The 21,847-nt window shown below is 47.7% G+C and overlaps 2 pseudogenes; one reads left to right on the top strand and one right to left on the bottom strand.

Annotated features, from left to right (window-relative positions):
* Window positions 1-3,043: 3,043 nt before the first annotated feature.
* Window positions 3,044-5,130, bottom strand: LOC139000852 (mRNA export factor GLE1 pseudogene; annotated as a pseudogene).
* A 12,046-nt stretch (window positions 5,131-17,176) lies between these two features.
* Window positions 17,177-21,847, top strand: LOC139000853 (THO complex subunit 2-like; annotated as a pseudogene).

Consider the following 21,847-nt stretch of genomic DNA (forward strand, 5'->3'; position numbering starts at 1 on the left):
GGTCAGGTGGCTGCCAGTGACCCGGCTCCCAAGTGGCCTGGCCGCCTCGCTGGCAGGGCGGGGGTGGGGGTGGGGTGAGGGTGGGGGCTCGGGGGCGCAGGGGCCCGGGCACCGCGGAGTTCACCCCCAGGGCAGCTCACTGGGTCCTCAGTCCCAAGCACCATGTCCCTAGGGCCCTGAAAAGCCCCCCAGACTGCGGCGGGGCTGCGACCCCCAGGTTGGCAGCTTGTCTTCTGGAGCCCCGGGTGCTCACTGAGCCTGTGCGGTGGGCACTCCTGGGGCTGGGCTCCCCGGCAGGTCTAGGGGACCCTGCACAGTGACGGCTGATGCACACTGAGAAGAGGGGTTCGCTCCCGCTGGCCGAGGGACCCCACCCCGCATCAGGGAAGTTCCTTCATGGAGGACAAGCCCTCCCCAGCTTGGCTGCAGGAAACTTACCGAGTGAGCGAGGCCTACTCTGAGCCATCACGGGAGTGGGGGCGGCACTGGCTGCGGGATCTGCTCAGGGCAGATTGGGGGGGAGGGAAGGCGGATCGTCAGGGCCTGAGGGGCTTCCACAGCCAGGCTTCCTGGCCACAGTTTGGGGCATGGAGATGCCCCATGGGCACAGGGTGGGGTCCTGTCCCCGAGGCTGTGGGGCAGGTGCTGCACCCGAAGGCCTGGTTCGCCTTGTGGCTGTGGCTTTCTACCCCAACCCACCACCGCACAGCCTGAAGCCATGCAGTCCCCCAAAAACATTCAGTCCAGACCCAGCAATTGAGGTAGAAATAAACCTTAGCCCAGTGGTTCTCAACCTTCCTAGTGCCACGACCCTTTAATACAGTTCCTCATGTTGTGGGGACCCCCAATTTCATTGTTACAAATTGAACATAATTAAAGCATAGTGATTAATCACACACAAAACATAAAGACATCTTAGTTAAAAAAAATAAAATTAAAATAAAAAAATTTAAAAAGTCACAAAAAATACAAAAAAAATCCCCAAAAAAACCCTAAAACCTCCTTAGAAAACACTTTGTTCCAGACTTTCAACACGCTGACGCTTCCGCAAGTCAAGATGGCCCGGCCCAGACTTGGTCTCTGGGCGGGGGCCTGACCATCCCTCCAAGAGGGAGGGGGAGTCTTGGTGGGAGGGGAGCGGTGGGGTAGCGGGGTTGACCAGATATCCCAGCCAAGACTTCTTTGGCTGTGGATTACAGAGATTGGGTTGACTGAGGGCGGAGCCCTCTGCTGGTCGAGAAGCGCCAATGCAAGCACCACTCCTGCAGCCTCCTCTGGGGAGGGCAGAGCCAGGTGACTGGACTTCCCCAGGTCTGGCCAGACCCGAGGGGGGAAGGACAACCAGGGGCCCTGTCTGCGAGAAGGCAGGGGCTGAAGGGTACTCATGGATGCCGACGGACCACTCAAATGAACAAGTGTCCGTGCCTGACTGCGGATGTACACACAAACACACACACACACACACACACACACACACACACACACACACACGGGAGACCAAGTTCCGCTTTCCCCGGGCTGCCAAGTCCTCGCCGCCCCCCCACCCCCCGCGAGCCCGCCACCACCCCGACCCACGGATGGGCAAGAAGGAAGGAGAGGAGAGCGACTTGTGAGAGGTTTTGCTCCTTGGAGCAGGCGCGGGGCGAAGATTGTTTGGTGCTGGCAGGCAGGGGCGGAGCCAAGGACAGGCTCTTCCAAGGGTTCTTGAGCTGCTGGAGGAAATCCGGAATCCGGCCTTGCTCCCGCCTGGCAGCTTCCAGGCCAGCTTGGCGACGTCCGGCTCCAGCTGGCCCCGCTGCGTCTGCAGTAGTCAGGGCAGCTGCCTCTTCTGGAGGGCGCTACAGATGGCGCCGCGGGCCACGTCGCCCCTTTAATAGCGTGCAGGGGCAGCCTTGTCACCTTGGTGGAGGCTTCATCCTGGCAACAGCAGAGTTGGTGCGCTGGCCCCGCCCCTGGGGGCGGGGTTACGGAGGCCGCTGGGGCCCGCAAAGCACTAAAGTTGCTTTGTTTTGGATTTTTAAAATTCAAGTTTTATTATTTGTTGGCACCATAGTAAATAATTCATAGAGGGGGTCACTTCAACAGTACCAGGGAACCTCCTCACAACACCCCGTTCCCCACACATGACATTCAAGGAGGAAGAGACCGTGGCCGCTGCCTCTGCAGTACAAAAGGTAGTAAATCTTTCAAATCTCCACTCTTATCTGAAAAGCCAGGCTTTGGATTTCTGTAGTGGGTTTAATCAGGCACATTTATCATCATTCATTAGTCAGAACAAGCCAAAATAACAACAACAACAACAACAACAATAATGCAGTTCTCAATTCCTAACATCTCTGTTTCACCCCGCCATTGCTTGTGGATGCTCAGCTCATGCATACTGTGGCCAGCTCCATCTCGGTCCATCTTCATTCAAACTGAAAACCCGACACACACAGAGGGCACCTGCCCTGACTCATGCATCCCTTGTCACCCAGGCACTGGATTCCAATCGAGAGGGCAAACAGTGCTTCTTGGTTCAATACAACACATGGCAGGGCCTAATTCTAGACACTAGGCTGTCTGAAATGCCATTGGGGACAAAGTCCATCCCTACATCAGGCATTGCCTCTGAATTTCTAATGACTTCACAAGCCGAGAAAGGCAAAGCAGCCACAGCTCAGAGTCATATGTGAGGATTCGGGCCTCAACTACTACAGGATTCTTGGAAGTGGTGGGCTCACTTCAGCTCAGAGCGACACGCTTAGGTATTACCTACTTTCTGAAAGATTCTAGACAGAAACTGTGGCATCAAGTGCTAAACACCTCAAACCCTTTGCAAAAGTGAGAAGGCCGAATCCATTCCCCTTCTGTCCTGTGGATCCCTTGAGGAGTCATCAGTGGCCCATGAAAGCCTTTCCTAGCCACAAGGCATAAATAGATATATAAAAATACATATTGGTAGGTTTCTAAATCTGACAGTGCTCTCTCAAACACAGCTCTGCTCAGTGGCTTTATTACTGCGCCTCTGCAACAAAACGGTGCCGGGGGGTGACCAGTGACGTCAGGAACGCCAGAATGAGGAAGTCAGAAAGCCCTTGGGGACGGGAACCTCCTTGCGCTGCAAACATTCCTCCAAGAACCGCTTGAGGCGTCTGAAGGATCCCATCTGTCCCGAGCTTGTAATGGCTTCAATCCTGGGGCAGTAGTCCTCTTTGATGAGAAGGATCATCTTCCAGAACTGGGCCTGATACTGCTTCATGAGGGCATTCCCACACACCTCTAAGAAGTCCAAGAGGAGGGTGGCCGTCACGTCCGGCAGGGGCTCCATGTTTAGTATCTGTGCCAACCAGCGCCAGCCATGGTTTAAGCCATGAGGGTGAACCTCTTGTCGAGTTCCATATGGCCACCGGAGCTGGATGATGGCAGCATAGAGACGCATCATCCCGGACATGCGTTTCAGAAAGCAGTCCTGCTGCTCCACCTTGGAATCCTTCACTTGGTAGCCAAGCATTCTTTGATAGTCTTCCAAAGCCATTCCCTCCCTGGAAGCTGGGTAGAGAGGGACAGAGTACGGACAATTCTTGTGCAGATGAGCCAAGATGAGGTCCCCCACCCTCGGGTGCAGCTCCCAGATCCCGGACGCTACGGCGGCGATGGGGAACGCAACTTCATGATGAGAGGCCACCTCTTCCTCTCCTAGTTTCACAAACTTCTCTGCCAGTTTGTACTGGACAAAGTCCAGGCCCTGTGGATTCAGTGTGATGGACACAGAGCGCCCACCAGATTGAACAGGTTTCCCAGAGAGCAGGTTGTGGATCTTGACAAAGATCTCCTTCAGCTTGGAGCCTGCGATGGTGGAGATCTGGCTCACTGGGATAGTGGCTGCCTTCTGGAGGTCCATCTTTATCTTTTTGACCTGGCTGTCTTTGCTGCCGGTCAGTCCCTCAAAGGCCAGCACACACTGACGGGAGGCCTCCTGCAGCTGCTGGTGCCACTGCATTGTACTGTCTTGGACCTTCACCTGGAGGCCATCACTCCGTGTCCCTCCCGGGCCCTGGCTGGGAGCGGGCACTCATTGTGGACCTCTGGCCTCTGCTGCACCTGTGCCTCTTGCCGCTTCACCCGGGCCTCCTCTTCAATCTGCCTCCTCCTCTTGTCTTCACACGCCCTGGCGACCGTCAGGAGGTCCCGCATTTCTTGCAGCGCGCTCTCGGCCACGGCTTTGTCCTCTGCCGTGGGAACGCCGTTCTCTGAGGTGGTCCGAATGATCCCCGCGATGAGGCCGCGCAGCTGGTTGCCTCGGCTCCGCAAGGCCAGCAGGTCCACCTTCGGGTCTCTGTGCTGGCCCACGGAGTCCAGCTGCTGGTTGAGGTGCAGCAGCTCCTCCTGCAGGGCATAGAGGCTCCGCAGGCGGAGCTGGCCTTCCTCCCTCCGCAGCCGCTGCTGCTCTGCCTCCCACAGCTTCAGGTTGAGAATCTCCGCTCTGTAGCGATGCTCCGCTTTCAGCTTTTCTTGCTGTGCCAGGGCTTCTCTGGAGCTCTTGTCCAGCACTTCCCTCAAGTCCTGGAATTCTTTGCGATGCTCCCGTTCCTTGCGTTCATCAAAACGCTTCAGCTGTTCAGATGCCATCTCAGAGAGCGTTCGCACCTTCCTCCCCTGCTCCTCCTGCCACAACCTCAGGCCCTCTGTTCCTTGCATTCTGTGCACTAGCTCATACATTCGGATGCAGCCTTCCACCTCGATGCCCCTGGAGGACCGAAGTAACATGGGTTCCGTGTGCTGGGACCCACGTGTGCCCTTGGTCCCACCTGGTGTTGCTGGTGTTCTCGGGGATGCTGGTGAGAAGGCAAGGCTTCTTATGGGATACCTGGGAACAAATGAAGGTTGGTCCAGGCCTGAAGTGGAGCTAGACGATGTCGAAGTCTCTGAGGCAGACAGGTTCTCTTGTGTGGGGGGTAGGATATGATCTACCACCCATCCGGCGTAAGAAGATAGCTGGGGAGTGGACGCACGTTCTTCTAAAACATCCTCGCCCCGCAGAAGCCAGTCGCGGCGGTAGCAGAGGCGACCTTTGCCGGAGCTGCGCAGCGCCTGCAAGGGCTCCCGGCGGCGGCGGCGGCTGAGGCAGCGGCGGCTCTCGGACGGCATGGCCCGTGCTGCAGGCGCTCTTCCGAGGTGCCGCGGGTGGAAAAAACAAACCCCTCGAATCAGCCGCCCTGGAAGCGGAAGCGAGCGCTCCCTCACTCTAAAGTTGCTTCCTAATTGCTCTAGCCAAGTTCTGGCCAGGATCTCCAGCCAAGTTCTGTCTCGGATCTCCAGCCAAGTTCTGGTTTGGATCTCCAGCCAAGTTCTGGTTAGGTTCCCCAGCCAAATTCTGTGTCTCCTTGCCTTGGGACGTCTGTATTTATACCAGGTGATTTGAATCCTGTCGGTTTCTATTCCAAAGTTAGAGCTGGTTGGGCGCTGGCAGGCGGGAGCGGAGCCACAGACAGGCTATTCCACCGGGAATCCACCAATCACACCGCCACAATGGGCGTGGCTGCTCTAGCGTGGCTTATGATTGGCTCAGCCCTCCCGCCTCGGTATATATAAGTCTCCCTCCCTGCAGCACAGCGACTTGTTGGTCAGACAGCCAGCGACTCCACAGTGGGAGGGGTGAGAGCAACTTTTTTACATATGATATCGGTGGACTGTGGTGGCCGTTACAGGTGGAGGCATGGAGGAGTGCGCTTGCCTCTGCGGCTTGGGCTCTTCGCGGGGATGTCGGCATCCTCTGGAGTGCCAGGGCCCAGCTGAGACATCAGCGCCGACACCATTTGGTGGCTACTGTGCATGCACATGATGGCCTGCCTGGGCTGCTATGTCGGTGCTCCGGGCTGAGCCCATTGGGGCGCACATGACCTCGTTACCCATTCAAAGTGCTGAGATCGAAATAGCTGCTGCTGGTGCAGGACCCACTGGAGAGCTGCTGCCCACAACCTTCCCAAGGACCCAGCCCAGCCTCCACGCTACTCCTGGCAGTGTGCTCTGGCGCCCGTAGGACTGGGCGAACTTTCGGAGTGTGCACACCTGCGAATCGCAGCTTCCTGCTGCTTTTCCCTTCGCATTCCCTGGACTTGGAGGATTCAACCCCTTCTCGTGGCAACATTGAACACCGGGAAGACGCATCACGTCTTGTTGGGGGGGGGGTATTTTACTTATTTTATTTTATGTATTATGCTGTATGAAATGATTTATGAAGTTCCGCTGCATCTACTTTTTATCCCGTACTAATAAAAGTCTGCACAACATGTCGTGCTTGTGATTGGGTTTCATTTCTGATCATGTCAGATCATGTTTGGCATCATGGTTATGCTACAAAGCTCAGGTCCCTGAGAGGAGAGTGGAGTCTGATGTTCCTTGAAATGACAGTAGTTTGGGCTCCAACTCTAGGTCCCTGCCTAATCCCTCTCTCACAATCAAGGTCATCCCCACCCTCAGGGGCACTAAAAGCCCTTAGGAATTCACCCTCCAAAGGTGCCCCTCCCTTCTGTGGTCCTTCGGCAGCCTCAGTGCCCCTCTCAGAATCCCTCAGTCCATGCCCACCCCAACCCCAGCCGAGGAGCCCTCCCTGACCTGGACAACTTCAGAACATGTCCAGAATCCTACCTCTGCCTCAACCATGCCGTGAAAATGCGAGCTCTCTGCAGCTTCTGGAAGAAGGGTGCAAGGGCTGATTGAAGTGATGAATTTACTCATAGATAAACCGTGTCTCTGCATTCCGCAGTTCACATAAGAAAGAAACCAGATGTCATCCAACAGTGCAGAAAGTCACCTGGACTGGAGGAATGCCTTAGTAGACACAATGACATGTACACCACAGTGTGACCCTGGGATTCCCTTCATGAGTGTTTTCAACCTCAGAGTGCAGAACATGATTCACCCTAGAGAGAAACCATGTGAATGTCATGGAAGAGGGAAAGGCTTTCTGCAACGACCTGGGCTTAGAAACCACAATGCTGTGCACAACGGAGAGAAGCCTTATAAGTGCGGTGAGTGTGGGAAAGCCTTCAGTCAGAGTTCTTTCCTTAGACAGCATGAGGCCATCCACACAGGAGAGTAACCACATGAATGTTCCCTCTTTGACAAAGCTCTCAATCAAAGATCTTACCACAGAAAAGCAGGATTGAGTCCATCCGGGCAAGTAGTGCTATGAATGTCACTAGTCAAAGCTCTGGCCTGAACCCGCACCAGAGAATGCACACGGGGCAGAAACCACATGTATGTCCCATGTGTGGGAAGGCTTTCCGTCAAAAGTCTGAGCTGTCGACATGTTACCACATAACACACACCAGAGAGAATCCATGCGAATGCGGTTAGTGTGCGAACGCCAACATGCGAATCTCATCAGACACCAGAGTTCCTACACGGGAGAAGAGCCCTAGACATGTCACCTATGTGGAAAATCCTCCAGTCATGGTCCTTCCCTTAGAAAACATGACGGAACTCAACAAAGGAGAGGGAATCATGGAAGACCAACGCTGTTTTACACATTATTCACTCGAGTGAAATGATGCAGGGTAAAATCAGGTGAAACCTTTTATTCATCAAACAACACTGGTCATGTACGGGACCATTCACAGTGTACAAACCACTGTGTCTCAAAGGCGAGGCATTCGCTGATCACTTATTTCTTACTCAACCTAAAATATCCCACACCAAGGATACAGCAATCCCAAATGGAAACCCACATACTTAGTTGTTTCTATATTAGAAAATATGAGGGCATGTGTGCTGTGTGTTTGTGTATGTGTGTGTGTGTGTGTACGCGTGCGCGCACGGGAGAAACTGCCTGTGCAAACACTAATAAAGAGCCCTTCAACACACAGCTCAGCAAGTAATGAAATGTCTGTGGAAATGAAAGTTGCTTATAGAAATGTGACATCCATTGCAGGAAGCTAGGGTGATCTGGAAACTTTGAATATAGAATTTTGTAAGAAATTCATCTTTCAGGACAGCAATGCTTGCCCATATTGGAACAAGAAAATCTGTTGCGAAAGAAGCAAAGTGTTGGTGTGGTGGTTTTCCTTATGCAGTTTTGAACACATACATTCAGGTTCACACAGCCCTTTCCCCAATGGCTGCTTGGAAACATGGTTGTAGCCTCCGTCAATGTTTTCTTCAACACGATCTGCTTAAGACACAGCCAAGATCTTCTGCCTCAGGTGATAGACGCCTCTGTATGACGGGACCCTGTTCAGGCAAGTTCATTCGGGCATAACAAAGGCTCTCACGGAAAAATCTTGGTGGGACATCATTCTATGGCTCTGCTAAGTGGGGCCAGGAGACAGAGTTCTAGACAGTCTTTTTTTTTTGTTTGTTTTTTTTGTTCGTTACACACCCTGTTTCTCTTTTAGACATCATGGAGCAGGGGGCCTCCAGTCCCAATTTACAAACCAAGGAATCGGTTGGGTTATCCCTTGTGGACGTCAGGGCCGTCAACTCTCGTGGAGACCAACGTGCTCCCAGGAAGCAGAAATCATGTCCAGTTAGGGGAGAAGACACCCTGAAATGGGAAGAGGCAGTTCAGATGGCGAGCTGAATGTAGCTAGGAGATCTCACAGTGTGGTTTCCTTTGGCATTCCATCACGCAGGTCATCGTTTCTCAGGTGGATTCTAATAAAAGCCCCCTGGGGAACAGCACACTACCGAGTCCTCTTGAGGGTAGGGCTGTGGGAAATTGATATAGGGTTACGCCTCAGACTGACCTGCTGGCAAAGTCACAAACAAGTCCTAGCTTGAAGGGCACAGTCCTCTTAGCATAATTAGGCTTGACCTTATAACACTCCCTAGATCTTATCTGGGAAAGCTAATGGGATGAGGAAGTGCAGGAAGTGTAACCATGGTCAAAACAAGTGAAACTCACAAGAACTGTGTGACTATGGTAATCACTACCTTGTTTACCTCTCACTATAAAAGCTTGGTGAGGCCTGAGCACAGTGGAAGTCCTTCTCCCTGAGTTGGACTTGCTCGCCTGGTCCCCCATATTCCCAAATTATCTTGTGTCTTTTCTATTTCATTTGTGTGCGGCTCCACTTCCAGACCCGAACCCTGAACCACGCAGGATGTGGAGGGAAACACTTACGACATCTGGTGCCCGTCGGGAACTCTGGAAGTAAAGGTTTCACTAGAGCGAAAAAATGAAGTTTCACTGGCAAAGTGAGGAACAAAGAATTCACCATAAAGGTAGGAAAATTCACCGTAAAGGTGGGTTATTTCACCGCACACAAACGCCCACAATCAGCTACAGTGGTCCGGAGCTGTAGGCGGTGTGGGAACGTTTTCTCAACCAGGCTAACGGGGCAGGATTCGGCTTTAAAAAAGTAGATTGGGCTTTCAAAAAAGTAAGAAACTTTATTACAGACTGTTGCGTTGCATGCTTAAGGAGCTAAAGTTCCAGGAGATAATCTCTTATAGTTTTTGCATGTTGTTATAGAACATAATTTTTGTTTTCTTGAAAAAGGTACATTAGATCTTAAAAGTTTGCCAAAAAGTTAGAAATCGAAAAAAGATCAGCAGCAGGGAAAAACTTGCCTCCAAAGTGTTTTTCCTTGTGAAACACAGTATTTCATTTACTAGAGCCTTTGAGAGAGGCCAAGGAGGATAAATCTCCTCCCCTTGCACCTTCCACTCCTAAAGAGGAGCAGAAAGAAAAGAAAAAATGGGAGGAATGGCCTTCATGGCTCCCTCCACCTCCATGTCCTAATTAATTCTCTGTTAATAGAATCACCTGTGCAAAAACACCAAACTATAAAGAAATTGTAATATTAAAAGGTACTCTTTTAAATCAGGAGGGAAAAAGAAGAGCGCCATTGTTCAAATTAAAATCTGTTTCTTGACCTGAGGCAGAAGATCTTGGCTGTGTCTTAAGCAGATCATGTTGAAGAAAACATTGACGGAGGCTACAACCATGTTTCCAAGCAGCCATTGGGGAAAGGGCTGTGTGAACCTGAATGTATGTGTTCAAAACTGCATAAGGAAAACCACCACACCAACACTTTGCTTCTTTCGCAACAGATTTTCTTGTTCAAATTAAAATCTTAATTTGTATTTGGAATCTAAAATCTGTAATAAGAAATGAAATTCCGCTACAGAATCCACCTCTGGTGTGGAGAGATTCAAAGGTGGCAGGAGAGGGCAGAGTTTTCGGCTCGCCCGTAAAAAGATTAGTTTTGTTAAAAAATTATCGGAGAACATCTTATGACAACCAAACTTTGGCTAAGATAACCTTGGGTGCTAGCCATGACTTTAGAAAGCGAAATAGGAAAAAATTTAAAATGTCTTTTTCTATTAAGCATGACTTTGGGAAAAATATGCCATCTGAGTCATTTGTTGAAACTTCCCCCAAAGCAGGATGGTGAGGGAAGGGAAGAAAGCACATGGCCATCCAATATGGACGCCCCCTCCCCAACTATTCTAATTGAAAAGTTTCACAAAATTAAAAAAATTCGTCTGGGATTTCTGTGCACGTGTAAAGAGAAAAACTGGCTTGGAACTAAAGCGCGCATCGTCCGATTTTGGACATCTAGATAGAGTTTTGAGCTGAAATCTCTTTACAAATGTACAGAATAAAACCCAAGACTGATTATTTCCTAAGAAAAATGGCGAATTTGACCCAGGGAAGAAATGCAGGCTGGTTATAGCAACAAGATTGTTATTTTTCCATAATAAAGTGATTTTTGAAATGTTAATAAAGCCTGTTCCAAAGTTAATCTTAAAAGCCTCAAAGAAATTCAGTAAAATTGTCTGTTACAGAAAATTTGCCAAAGCAACTGCCTTAAAATGATAATTGGGTTTGAATCTAAAAACTTATACCTAGGTATTTTGAAGTGAAATAATGCTGAAATATTGATCTGAGTGTGCCTCATACTAAATCTAGAGGACAGAATTAAATCTGTTGGTTGATTATGTCTTGCATTTTTGAAGTTTATTCTTAAAAATGTTATTGATTGAGAAATGCTAAATATTTGACTTGCCAGCTAAAAGTTTAAGGTTCAGATTGAATTGGGAAAAATTATGTAATTGAGGTAGCTAAATGCCTAAAGTATAGAGATTTATCTTTGAAAAAATAACTTTTATTTTCTTTGAAATAATTAGAATTCAAAATATGTTACTTATTGATCTGATTAAAAAAGAGGATAAATTCTGTGATCCCAACTGAAATTTTTATATTCAAAGATCAGTTTTAATTTAATTGATATCTCTTAATAATTATAAAAGGTATATAATCTTTAAATCATATATACACATATATATTTGATGGTCTTCCAAGTTGGATTTCAAAACTATAACCAAGGAATGACTTTGGGACATTTCACGGGCCCTGAAATGTTTTCAAAAGTTTATTCTCTCTTCTTAAAGGATTTTTTAATAAAGCCAATTTAATATACTTGAAATCACATGGAAAGCTTTATCAAATATAAATTAATAAATATATTTTAAGTTTTTGCCTCTAAGAAAGGGCAAAACAAGTTATTTTGTTTTATATTTCTTAAAATACAGCAGTAGAATTTTAAGATGTCGTTTAAAATGACAAAAGCTCCTCGCAGCTGCATTTTAAATTAGGCTGGAGGTGGGGCAGCGTTTGCACCTCGTGAATCAGACATAAAACTTTACTAAATTTACTAACTTTATTAATAAACACACCTGCTATAAGAAGCCAGTATCTTTATAAGCAGCCTAGTAAAGTAAAACTCTTTTCAAAAGGTTACTGAAGGCTTCCCATGATCCCTCTGTATATGCAAACAAGCCGATAGGGAATGCTGTTTAAAAATATTATCTTAAAATTAATAAAAGGGAGAAATTTTAAAATTTTGAAATATCTTCCACTAATATTTATTGGAAATTGAATTGCCATGGCCTAGAGCAAAGAATATCCTTACATGATATTGTTCTACACTGTCATTGTACATTTATCCTAAACAAATTTACAAACTAATTCTTTGAATGTCTGGCAGGAATTTAATAAGGACATTAAAGGATTTAATCCCTTTCACTGTGTGGAAGGCTCCCTGGGAAGGCACTTGAGCATTCTATATTGACCTCTCTTGCTCTTTTTGTCAAGAGGGTCCCTCTTCTTACAATCCAATTGCCCACAGCTGTTGCCTGAGCTCTGTTCATGCTGAGGTTGAAGCCTCATGGTGGCTGGTGCCGTGGATCTGTCTCTCGCCCAATGGCATGAGCTAGGACCTCCCTGGAGAAGAAACCTGGGTTCCCCAAGATATGTGCAATGCCGGGGCCCCACCAGTAGGTGAGGGAATCCCAAGGCAATTGCTGGGCGTGGAGGCCACAGGGGCATAGGCTACCAAGGAGACAGAACTGTACCTCACATCACCCTGCTTGGCCCCGGAGGATGGCTGGTTAGTCAAAGACGGGTAAGATTCCTCGGGGAGGAACAACCTAAGACAGGCACAGTCGCAGAGGGGCCAGCAGAAGAGAACTTGGGGGTCAACAGAGGTGGAGCACGGATCCTCACCCCCCCCCCAACTATGCAGGGGATTGAGCACTCACCCCTTCTGAGGGAGGTCTCCTGCCCCCATGGCTGCTTCTTGCTTCCCATGCCCAGCCCAGATCAGGACCCAGGTAACAGAAAGAGACTTGGCCCAGCTGAGATCAGTACCCAGACAACAGAGACTTGGCTGACAACAGCTACCCTATATCTACATCCAACCTAATACCAGGAATGCTCAGGGCTTTCTCAAGGATGCAAAATAATCCTTTCCATTAACATTTACAGTGTAAACTAAGATTGTTGTTAGAGTATTAAATTTGACGGTAAAATAGCAGTCAGGTTTTCAGATTCAAATTGGCTCAAGAAGTATTAACCAAAATTTTCATTTCATGGTAAATTTGCTTAACATGCAATGATCCTAAAGCAGTCATATTTTTGTGCAAAAAAAAAAAATTAAAATTTAGTTATCTAGACTGCATTATACATTTTCCAAAAATCCTCCTAATAATTAAGTCAAAAAAGGGGGGGGATAGTGGAAAAATACCATGTAAGGAAAAATATCCTGTAACTAAATTACATCTAGAAAAAATATTTTTCATTTATAATGCTAACAGACACCTAGGAAAACACACAAGGTGTCAAAATAAGCCAAAGGAAAATCATTTGGGCAAATATAAAAAGGACCCCAAGTAAAATTCCATTTATTAACCTTCGGTTGAGAATATGTTTGTATATTTTCAGAAAACAACTTCAAGACCATGTGGATTCCTGCAACAGAGAGGAATTCTCAGGAATGCTCCAGCCATGAAGACAAGAGGAGAGACAGTTCAGAGATGGAGACGCTGACGACGCTTTGCCATGCTAGCAGTCAGCAGCTGTGCGTCGCTGCAGGTTGCCCAGGATCAAACCAGAGAGGGTCAGACCTGCATTGCCACCATTTGTCCACCATCCAGAACTGAAATATCATTGCTGACATCTACACATAAGGAACTGTCGGACATTGAAACTTGGACTCAGAACTGTTAGACATTGAAATTGGGACTTAAACCATTTTTTGTTCTTGAAATGTTATGCTTAAGTTTTAAAATGTTTTGGGTTACGGATTGGCATTGTTATTGTTTTAATTAGCCAGTTTTGTTTTTGATGTGTAAGTTATAGTAGCTTAATAATAAAAAAAAAAGGGTGAGATGTAGGAAATTGATATAGGGTTAAGCCTCAGACTGACCTGCTGGCAAAGTCACAAACAAGTCCTAGCTTGAAGGGCACAGTCCTCTTAGCATAATTAGGCTTGACCTTATAACACTCCCTAGATCTTATCTGGGAAAGCTAATGGGATGAGGAAGTGCAGGAAGTGTAACCATGGTCAAAACAAGTGAAACTCACAAGAACAGTGTGACTATGGTAATCACTACCTTGTTTACCTCTCACTATAAAAGCTTGGTGAGGCCTGAGCACAGTGGAAGTCCTTCTCCCTGAGTTGGACTTGCTCGCCTGGTCCCCCATATTCCCAAATTATCTTGTGTCTTTTCTATTTCATTTGTGTGCGGCTCCACTTCCAGACCCGAACCCTGAACCACGCAGGACGTGGAGGGAAACACTTACGACACAGGGCCATGGCTGTCTGGCCACCTATGTCTGCCAGGCCCTAAGACAGGCGCAGGCAGCTGCTAGGTCAAAGGACTAATCAATGATTGGGCCTCCCCGAGGACCCGCCTGCCCCACCTCACCCCCATCCCACCCCACCCCTACGCACAGGCGTGCGAAAAAGCAGGCACACATGCACGCATGCAAGCACGCACACACCTGCACAAGGGGCGGGGCCTGAGGGCAGCGCTGCCTCGAGCCCCATTGGTTGGGACCGCTGGGTGGCGAGTACCTACCAACTATTTAAGGCGGCACTCGCAGGGCGGTTGCCACAGCTCCTAGCCCAGAGGGCCAAGGAGCATCCAGGATGCAAGACCCCGGTTTTCACACTGGCTCCCGGTTGTCCCCAAGCCCCCGGAGGGAGAGGACGCGGCTATGCCGCCGGCGGCGGCCTTGCACGGTGTTCAGCGCACAACAGCTGCGAGTCCTGGAGGAATTCTTTAAAGGCAAACCCTAAGGGACCTTTGAGGAACGCGAGACCCTGGCGGCCAGGCTGAACCTGCAGGAGGACCAAGTGAAGGTGTGGCTCAAGAGCCGCAGGGCCAAAGAGCAAAGGTTTCAGCGACTGCGCAAGCAGCAAGGCCAGGGAGCCCAGGCTGCGCCTCAGACACTGGCAGCCTGCGCCCCTCAGCCCGCGCCTGCGCCCTCCTCTGCTGGCCCTGCGTCCCAGGAGGACCCTTTGCTCCCTGCCAGCCCTGTGCTGCCCGCCATTTCTGTGCGCCCTGAGGAGCCAGTGTTCCCCTCTTGCTCTGTGTTCCCAGTCGGCTCAGTGCTCCCCGCAGGTCCTGGGCTCCGCGCTGCCCCTGTGTTCATGGCATGTGCTGTGCTCCTGGCGGGTCCTGTGCTCCCTGCAGGATTTGTGCTCCTCGCTGGCCCTGTGCTCCCCACCAGTCCTGTCCTTAGTGAAGCCCTTTACACCACGGGGGCCTTGTTTTCGTCATCCTCCCTCAGCACAGACCCTTGCAAGTCTTTCCAGCAGCAGATCCCAATGCCTCCACCTACAGCCAGGCCTTCTGCCACCCCTTTCCATCTGGGGGCTCTGGGGAGCACCTCGCCTGCCTCCACCAGCTTCTGTTGTCCTCTGGCATACTTCTCTCAGAGCTAATATACAAAAGCATACACATTTTATTCACCTCAACTTCAACCTCTGCCTCCCATGACCTCCAAGGCCCGCTTAGTTTGGTGTTTTTGCATCTCCGGTATCCCCCTTCCGGCACCCCTCCCCCACGCTCTCCTTTGGAGGAATAAACACCAGCCATCACAGCCATGTTCAGCAGAAGGAGAAAGAGAGAAAGAGAGAGAGAGAGAGAGAGAGAGAGAGAGAGAGAGAGAGAGAGAGAAACATTGATGTGAGAGAAACATGGGTTGGTTGCCTCCCACAAAAGCACCCTGCCCAGAGCCAGGATAGAACCTGGTAAGTGCAACCATGTGTGTGCCCTTGACCAGGATTCCCTTGTGACCCCGAATGGAACCTTCAGCTTTCCATTGCATGGTAGGACCTCTCACCTACTGAGCCACACCTGCAGGGCTCCGTTTTGTCTTTCAATTGGATCTTGTCATCTGTTTATACTAGAAGAGCTTATAGCCAGTTAAGGGTGCTTGCGATGTTATGGTTTACTGAGTGTTTTGGAATCCTCTGTTTCTCTTTTGTTTTCCTGCTCTCTCGTCCTGTATGTTGAGGACTTTCTGTAGTGCTACGTTTGAATTCCTTTCTCTCATTTCTCGAGTGCCTCCAATAGACTTTCGTTGTGTGGTTACCTGGACTCTTGACTTAGGACAAATTACATTGGAGGTTGAAAAACCAAGAGAAACACACACACACACACACACATACACACCCCAAACCACCCCCAAGGTAAAGCCCTACCTCACACCATACTCCATCACTGCTAGATGTATTCAAGGACAGTTGACAACTTGGATAGCAGAGACAGTGAACAGGGCTTCTATAGAGTTATATGTCAATTTTCAAATGAAGCACGTGGTTAAGGTCATTTTTAAGTTTTTTTGTTGTTGTTGTTGTTTGTTTTTTTTTTAGTAAACTCATTAGGTTTAAGGGCATCCGTTTGCCACGGATGGAAAGCACAGACAGATATGTGACAGGCAACGATAAGCACTGAAATAGTCCTTAAAATCCAGAAATTCTACTGATTAAAAAAATACAAATGGGAATGATGTTTGTAACCATTCATTGCCCAGAAATAGAATCAATTGCAATGAATGAAGAGAAATGAGCAAAGAAATAATAAAATAACATAAAATAAAATAACCTCTCCCCCCCCCCCCCCCAACACTCTTCACGGGTCCTGGGTCTGAGGAGTCCGCACAAGAGGCGACACCAGGCATCGCAGCCAGGTTCAGGAGAACGTTTCCTTGAGATGCTTTTGGTGAATGCCACCTGAAGGGCGGGCCATGCGGGGGCCTAGCCTGGGTCATGAGCGTCCCGACCCTAAACTTGACCTCCAATGGGTGATGACGGCGATTCAGTCCTGGGGCCGGCCGATTGGTGGGTCTCTGGCTCCTCCCACCAAGCTCTTGGGCTATAAAATGGAGCAAGGTGAGCGGCCCAGGGCCTTCTATTTGCAGAGCTTCTCAGGCCTGGGAGCTTTGTCGCCTTCGTTGCTCTCCAAGGCAGCTTTCAGAGGAGGGATCTCGCAAAGACCCTGTCTCGGGTCATAGAGGCCACTGAAGTGCCTGGCTAGAACCTGGCTAGGCTGCAGAACAACTGAAGGCTGTTTCCGTGTCATTCCTTCTTCGCTGACTCCGTGCAAACCTTTGGGAACCCCTGGCCCTCTGGTGAGTATGGAATTTAAATGTATATGTTTTTATTTTTTTGAGTAAATATCTCAAAAAAAATGCCTACTTTTGGAGCACTTTAATAGAGTGATCTTTGGTATAATATGCTCTTTCATTATTTATTTTATCTTATTTTAGAAATTGTTGGGGCCTGAAACTCAAAAAGCGAAGGCGCAGTTCCCGGCATTCCTGGTGGGTGGTACTTCCCGTTGACCCCAAGCTGATGTGAGGCACTTCCGGGCCTCTGTCACTAAGGCGGGGAAGATGAAGGCAGTGTCCGTGTTGGTCCGGGTTGAGTGGATAAAGAACTGAGTGAAATCAGGGAGAGGCGACCTGTTGGACTTATGTTGGCTTCTCAGCGAAAACAAGAGCCACGGCAGTTCCACTTACAGAGATTTCCAGCGAGCTCTCTATGAGTTATCACACCATGTCATTCAAGAAAATCTGAAGCCCGAACAAGCAGCTGATGTTTTCAATGACATCAGCGAATTTCGTGAGGATGTGCCTTCCATTCTTGCTGATGTCTTTTGCATGTTAGATATTGAGACAACCATTTTAGAAGAGAAGAGCAAGAGAGACTGTTTTACGCAATTGGTATCAGCGTCTTTGTATTTCGTTTCAGACACGATTCTAAAGGAACTCCTGGATCCAGAAACATTGGAATCATTAGGACTTATCAAACAATCAAGGCAATTCCATCAAAGATCAGTGAAAATCAAGACAAAACTCTTTTATACGCAGCAAAAGTTCAGCTTGTTAAGAGAAGAGAATGAAGGCTATGCTAAGCTGATTGTTGAATTGGGGCAAGATTTATTGGGAAATATGACTGGTGATTTAATCTTACAAAATATCAAATCCTTAATAGGAAGCTTTCATCTAGATCCCAATAGAGTTTTGGGTGTCATTTTAGAAGTGTTTGAATGCAGACCAGAATGTGATGACTTCTTCATATCTTTATTAGAATCTTGTGTGAATATGTGTGAGCCACAAACACTTTGTCATATACTTGGGTTCAAATTCAAGTGTTACCAGGAGCCGAATGGAAAGACTCCTTCATCTTTATACAGAGTTGCAGCAGTGCTCCTACAAGGTAATCTTATTGATTTAAATGATCTCTATGTACATCTTCTTCCAGCTGATAATTGCATGATGGATGAATATAAATGAGAAGTGGTGGAACCTAAGGCCATTCTTCGAAAACTTATGGTGGCTGTATTGTCTTCTGAAAAAATGGATAAGCAAGAGAAGGCAAAGGAAGAGGAGGAGGAGACAGTAGAAAAGCCACCTGACAACCAAAAACTTGGTTTGTTAGAAGCCTTATTAAAGATTGGCGATTGGCAGCATGCGCAGAACATGATGGATTGGATGCCTCCATACTATGCTGCTTCCCACAAGCTGATAGCTCTTGCTATTTGCAAGCTTATTCACATAACTATTGAGCCTCTCTACCGAAGAGTTGGTGTTCCTAAAGGTGCTGAAGGGTCACCTGTTCGTGCTTTGCAAAATAAGAGAGCGCTAAAACAAGCAGGGAGCTTTGAGGATTTGAGGGCAGATGCCTTCAGTATGTTCTGTTACCTCGGTCCCCACCTTTCTTGGGATCCCATTTTACTTGCAAAAGTGGTGCGCATAGGCCAATCCTTTATGAAGGAGCTTCAGTCTGATGGAAGGAAACAAGAGGTTCAAGAGAAAGTGGACGTTATTCTTAGGTGTTTACTTGGCATTACTGACCAGGCCCTACTTCCATCTCTTTCTCTAATGGACTGCAATGCTTGTATGACTGAGGAACTATGGGCGATGTTAAAAACATTTCCATATCAGCATAGATATCATCTGTATGGCCACTGGAAGAATGAAACTTACAACAGGTCCCTACTTTTAGTAAAAGTTAAAGCTCGAACGATAGACCAAGCTAGAGATATCATGAACCATCTCACCAAGGAAAATGTGAGGCCTTCTGGAAGACAAATTGGGAAATTGAGCCACAGCAATCCAACTATTTTGTTTGATTATATCTTGGCAAAAATACAGATGTGTGATGAGTTGATGGCACCTGTAGTAGATTCACTGGAATGCCTCACCTCATTGAATTACGATGTCTTGGCCTATTGTATCATCGAGGCTTCAGCAAATCCAGAAAAGGGAAGGATGAAACATGACGATACAACCAGTTCAAGCTGGCTTCGGCCTCTTGTTAGTTTCTGTGCTGCAGTCTTTCCTAAATATCCAATGGATCTGGCTGGTCTTCTGCAATATGTGGCTCATCAGCTCAAGGCAGGCAGAAGTACTGGCCTGCTTATATTGCAAAAAGTGGTACATAAAATGGCAGGAATAGAAATCACCGGGGAAGAGACGATGACAACGGAGCAACTAGAGGCCATGACTGGTGGAGAGCAACTAAGAGCTGAGGGAGGTTCTTGTGGCCAGACCAGAAACATAGAGATTAAAGGATGCCCTATTGGACTATGACCTTGCTCTTCCCCTTGTTTTGATGATAGCTCAGCAGGGGGATAGGGTGATCTTACAGGAAGGTGGAGAGAAAGATCTGGAACTGGTGGGAAAGCTCTATGACCAGTGTCATGATACCCTGGTACAGTTCGGTGGATTTTTAGCACTGAATCTAAGCACAGAAGAGTACACAAAGAGAGTGCTTTCGATTGATGTGCTCTATCACGAATTTCATATACCCCATGATGCAGCATTTTTCTTGTCTAGGCCAAGGTATGCACGCCATATCTCATCCAAATATGATGAACTTAAAAAATCAGACAAGGGAAGTAAACAGCAACATAAAGTCCACAAGTACATAGCATCATGTGAAATGGTGATGGCGCCTGTTCGTGAAGCGGTAGTCTCATTGCACGTTTCCAATGTCTGGGATGACATCAGCCCTCGATTCTATGCCACATTCTGGTCACTGACAACGTATGACCTTGCAGTTCCACACACCAGCTATGATCGGGAAGTCAGTAAACTTAAAGTCCAGATGAAAGCACTTGATGACAATTAAGAAATGTCTCCAGAGAAAAAGAAAAAAGAAAAGGAGCACTGTGGCCAAGCTGCTTGAAGAAGAAAAGAAACAAATGGAACATGTACAGCGAGTTCTACAGAGACTGAAACTAGAAAGGACAACTGGCTTTTAGCCAAATCTAGACCAAAGGAGACCATCACAAAATTTTTACAGCTGTGTATATTTCCTTGATGTATTTTTTCAGCAGTCGATGCTGTTTACTGTGCTCGTTTTGTTGAATTGGTACATCAAGAGAAAACTCCAAATTTCTCCACACTTCTTTGCTATGATCGAGTTTTCTCTGACATCGTTTTCCACAGTGGCAAGCTGTACTGAAAATGAAGCGCATCGATATGGGAGGTTTCTTTGCCGTATGTTAGAGACTGTGACTAGGTGGCACAGTGATAGAGCCACATATGGAAAGGAATGTGGAAACCACCCAGGATTCCTTACTATACTGCGGGCAACAGGATTTGATCGGGGAAATCAAGCTGATCAACTAGACTATGAAAATTTCCAACATGTGGTACATAAATGGCACTACAAACTAACCAAGGCATCGGTACATTGCCTTGAAACAGGTGAATATATTCACATGAGGAATATCTTGATTGTGCTAACAAAAATACTTCCTTGCCACCCAAAAGTTTTAAATCTGGGTCAGGCTTTGGGAAAAAGAGTGCATAAAATCTGCCAAGAAGAAAAAGGGAAAAGTCGTCGTCTACATGCATTAGCTACCAGCTACTCTGGGTAGTTGAAATGTAGGAACTCATACATGATACCTGAAAATGAGTTTCATCGCAAAGACCCCAGTCCGAAGAACGCAGTACACAATGGGCCTGTTGGCGGGTCTTCATCTTCCAGAGGAAGTGCATCTAAATCTCATGAAAGCAGTGCTGATGACAATGATAACTCAATGGAGATGACTCCTTCACCACTAATCAAGAGTAAGGAGAGAGAAACAGGCAGGAAAGGATTGGACACGTCAAGGGAAAGTAGATCCAGAGAAAGAGAGAAAAAAGATGAAGAGGACAGAAAAGGTCGGAAACGGCATCACTCAAACAATGACCGGAAAGTGCTACCAGACTTAACGAAGAGGCAAAGGAAAGGAGAAAATGGAACGATGGCGGTTTAAAAACACAAAAGTGAAAATCCAAGTGATAATCCTTATCCAAATGAGAAAAACAAGGGGGGGGGGGGGAGTCAAAATTCTTCAGGCAATGAAAAAGGCAGCGATTCATTTAAATCTGAAAAGATGGATAAAAATCTCCCCCAGTGGCAAAAAATGGTATACACAGACCCCTAAGTTGAAGGTCCCTTGGAGGAGGATGCCAACGCTCCATGCATCACTCTCGGAACAGTATCTCCCATAATTAAGAGCGTCTGGTGTTGCCCATTTCAGGGGAATCTGCTTGAAGTCAAAAGATGACTGCAACCCACCATCCTCTAGACAAGTCATTTCAAAGTCATCAGTTGTCAGGATATTCTTTTCACCTCTAGTCAGTTCCTTGCAACACGGTTCCTGTGAATACAATTTTCATTTGAAATGCGACACCCGGAAGCAGCATCTGATGAAAATTTCATCCCTTTTTTTCTCAGAAAAGAGAGGAAACGGCCTCCGGGGACTCGTTCCTTAATGATGTGAATAGACTTCGGTGATGTGCAAACTCCTATACCTTTGGTGATATTGGGATGACTGATTGTATCACGTGAGGATTTTGGCTTCTTGAAAAAAATTTAACTTTAGTCCCTACTGGGAGCCGATCCACCCTTGCTGCTTGACGCAGTCGCTGCATGGAAGAAACATCTGCACAGCTTACATTTTTCAAGGGACCTGGCGTGTAGGACATATGTCTGCTCCCCCTCTTAAGCGCTATGTGTTTTAACCAGGATCCCCTCCCCGAGAAACGGTCATTTCCCCAGCTTAG

This window comes from Myotis yumanensis, unplaced genomic scaffold, assembly GCF_028538775.1.
Source record: "Myotis yumanensis isolate MYYU_CA2020_CCGP unplaced genomic scaffold, mMyoYum1.0.hap1 SCAF_35, whole genome shotgun sequence".
Taxonomy (NCBI): Eukaryota; Metazoa; Chordata; class Mammalia; order Chiroptera; family Vespertilionidae; genus Myotis; species Myotis yumanensis.